Raw genomic sequence first — 4,233 nt, 5'->3', positions numbered from 1 at the left:
AAGAAAAACACAGAGGCGTCTTGTTCAGTGTGCTCTGAAACCTAAACTAACATGGCGATCGGGCTGAAACTATAGCTACAAGCTATCTAAGGATGGTACTAATTGAACGCCACCTCAAGGTAGGCCTAGTGGCGCCATCTCTTGGTCAGGCCGGAAACTTATCAATCCACCCTCGTATTTCAAACATTTCTAATTTTTTACTTTTCAAGTCTTTAAAATTGCTATTTAAAATTCTTTAAATAAAAATTTACGCTTAAAAATTAAATTAGAACATTTTTAAAGTGAAAGATTTTCGAATCGCGCATTCTAAACTTAATGATATCATAATTGAAAAATATAACCAAATTTAGCTAATTATTTAAAACACGGTTGAAATCAGAGCTGGACAATTTTATTTTCTAAAAAATTGTAAAATTGCCGGTCAAAAAATAAATTTACTGTCATTTCCCGATTTCACGTCCAGTGGCCACTCTGAATTTGCATTGATGACAACGTATCATTTGTCGCTCTATTTTCGTTTCATTCTACTCAGTGCTGTCTGCTCATCACAGCCACAGACATTCAAATGTTCGCGCGGCTCTCCTACCACTTCTTCCCATGTGACGGTTCTCCGCAACGAGGGAGCCGAGGCTATGCTCCTTGCGCAACTTCAGACTATGCTCGCCCGGTCTCTGTTAATGAATCAATCATTCTGGTCTCGAAATAGTGTTGAACTTAGATTCAGACAAATAATTTTTCGCTCATAGGACTCTCTTACAGTAACTATTCTTTTATTATAATCTTTATGAGCCCAAATGATTAATATTTTCATTTGTTGTGAAATTTCTTTCATCTTTCTAAACCATTTATCATCTCAAATATTTAAATTCTTTTTCAAATTTTTAAAAATCTATCTCAAATCTTTTGCAAGCTTTAAAATCTCTCAAATAGTTTGAAATATTTTACAATATTTTAAAAATAATTTAGATTCTTATCAAATCATTTCAACATATTTCCAATCTTTCTGAAATGACGATGAAGTTTTAGTGTTCTTTTGAAATCTTGAAAATATTTTGGAATATATGAAATCATTGCAGAATACTTAAAATCTTCCAAAGCTTTCGAAACAATTTTTGATACACGAAATATTTCTTGAAACTTTTCCAATATTTTTAATCTTTGCAAAATCATTTTAATGTTTTCATTCGTTCTGAAATGTTTTAAATAATTGTGACATTTTCTGTATCTTTATGAAATCTGTAATATGTGAAATATTTATAAGTGTTTGCATATATTTTGAACCTCTGTAAAGGCATTCTAGGATATTGAAAATCTTTGTGAAATCATTCGGAATCGTTCCAAAAATGCATCGCAAAATTTTTTTTCACTCTAGAGGGTTAGACTCTCCCCCCCCTCAAAAACTTTACATTTTCGGACAAGGAAAATCCGTGATTTTTTGTTTTTCGAAATTCGAATATTAACACATGCCCCGGATACTTCAAAATCCCATTTAATTAACATGGCGAAATTTACAATTTTCAAAAAATTGAACTAATGTTCCAGGGTTTCATCGAAACGAGGCAAGTTTTTTTAGCGATTTAAGACGATTGCCTACGAAATAAAATCATACTAATAACTTTCATTTACAACCCAGCCCCACCCTCCCCGCGGCGCCCCAAATATAACCCAAAAATAAGAAAAGAAAATTTTAACGTATTACTGTAACTTTTTAGCAATTTTCGTCGTCTGTTTTATACAAATATTTACTAATGGACAAATTGAATATATGCCCTAACATTTTAAACAATTTTCAATTGATTAAATAAATGTAAATCATTGAAACAAATATTTATTCCCAAAAAATGTAAAAAATAATCGTATTTTCTTATCGAAATGTAATTGTTCGTCATTGTTTGTATTACATTTTTCTAAAAATATAATGTAATTATTTAAACAATTAATTATTGTTTATTTTTAAAATGTCTAAAAATGGATCCAGAGATGTTCACTTTTTTAAACGGGTATCCCAGGCTACTTTTTGTTGAATAATTACATAATTTTTATACCTTTATTGTAATGTTAACCAATTTATATTTATTGAAAAAAATTTTATTTGATAAAGGACTTATTTTTCGATAACTAAAACAATGAAATAAAATAGAAGAAATAGAATGATTACGATTTTAAAAGTATTTTTTTAAACGTAATTATTGAAACAAATTATATTTATTTAACAATTAAGGAGGGGTAAACGTATTCTTTCTATACACAACACAGTCAAAAAATAATTTTATGTGTTTTATTTAATTTTCTTTTTCTAGCCATCGAAAAAAATGCTCGAGCAAATATAGATATGTAGGAAAATATGTATGAAAATGATGAAGTTATTCAAGAAAATGTAGCATATGATACTCATTTAAAAAAAAATTTGATATCTCTGTCTCCATTTTTAGAACATTTTTTTGGAAATAAATAATTGTTTAAATAATTTACATTTATTTGAACAATTGAAAATTGTTTAAAACGTCATGGTAAATATTCAAGTTGTCCATTAGTGAATATTTGTATGAAAAAGACGACAGAAATAGTTAAAAGTTACAATAATACGTAAACATGTAGGTTTTTTTTATTTTTGGGTCATTTATGGTGATGCGGGGAGGGAGAGGGTTGGTTGGAAATGAAATTTAATAGTATGGTTTTATTTCGCTGGTACTCATCTTAAAACCCTAAAAACTTGGCTCGTTTCGATGAAACCCTGGAACATGAGTTCAATTTTTCGAAAATGGTAAATTTCCCCATGTTAATTAAATGGGATTTTGAAGTGTCCGATGCACGTGTTAATATTCGAATTATGAAAAAAAAAATTACGGATTTTCCTTCACCGAAAATGTAAACTTGAGGGGGGGGGGGGGGGAGTCTTGCCCTCTAGAGCGAAAAAAAATTTTACGATGCATTTTTGGACCACCCTAGTGTACACCAAATTGAAAGAACTTATATTAGAAAGTATTTCAAATATTTTTCAGAACGATTCCGAATGATTTCACAAAGATTTTCAATATACTAGAATATTTTTACAAAGATAAAAAACATATGCAAATAGTTATAAATATTTCACATATTACATATTTAAAAAAAAGAAAGAAAATGTCACAATCATTTAAAACATTTCACAACGAATGAAAACATTAAAATAATTTTGTTAAGATTAAAAATATTGGAAAAGATTCAAGAAATATTTCATGTGTCAAAAATGGTTTCAAAAGCTTTGAATTATTTGAAGTATTTTGCAATAGTTTTATATGTTCCAAAATATTTTCAAGATTTCAAAAGAATAATACGATTTCATCGTGATTTCAGAAACATTGGAAATATTTTGAAATTATTTGACAATGATTTACATTATTTAAAAATATTATGAAGTATTTTAAACTATTTCAGAGATTTTAAGCCTTGCAAAAGATTTAAGAAAGATTTTAAAAAATTTAAAAGAGGAATTTAATATTTTAGACTGTAAATGTTACAGAAAGATGAAAGAAATTTCACAACCAATGAAAATATTAATCATTTGGGCTCATAAAAATTATAATGAAAGAATAGTTAATGAAAGAGTTGTTTGTGCGAAAAATTATTTTTCTGAATCTAACCTCAAAACTATTAAGAGACTAGAGTGATTGATTTATTAATAAAACTTTAATTCTCAGAAAGCATTTACAATTATCACGTTTTCAGAATAGTTATACAATCTAAAGGTTCGGCACAATATTATTTGAAATTCTTTGAATTTTAATACATTTTGCAAATCTGTATACCATTTTTAAATATTGTTGATATTAACTAATTACATTATTTAAACTTTTATGCTTACGTACCCTTGACAATTTATTAATTAACTATTTTCGAAAATAATAATATGACTGATGAGCACAAGTTCTCTTATTTTCTATTTTCACTGCCTATCACTATCACAAGATTTAAATTTAACCAACAAGGATTGTACACGCCGCGCCACATAACGCCACGGATTGAAATTAACTATACCATTTAAAGTAACTAATATCCCATCTATCTCCTCTTTTTCTCTAGGCCAAAAATATTAAGCGTTATCACAGATATTAGGTCCTAGATACGGCATGGGTCAGTGGCGGGGACGGCCGATATACGAGGGTGGATTGATAAGTTTCCGGCCTGACCAAGAGATGGCGCCACTAGGCCTACCTTGAGGTGGCGTTCTATAGTACCATCCTTAGATAGCTT

Source organism: Belonocnema kinseyi, chromosome 6 (assembly GCF_010883055.1).
Source record: "Belonocnema kinseyi isolate 2016_QV_RU_SX_M_011 chromosome 6, B_treatae_v1, whole genome shotgun sequence".
Lineage (NCBI taxonomy): Eukaryota > Metazoa > Arthropoda > Insecta > Hymenoptera > Cynipidae > Belonocnema > Belonocnema kinseyi.
The sequence above is the reverse complement of the archived record's forward strand: the minus strand, read 5'-3'. Positions refer to the sequence as shown.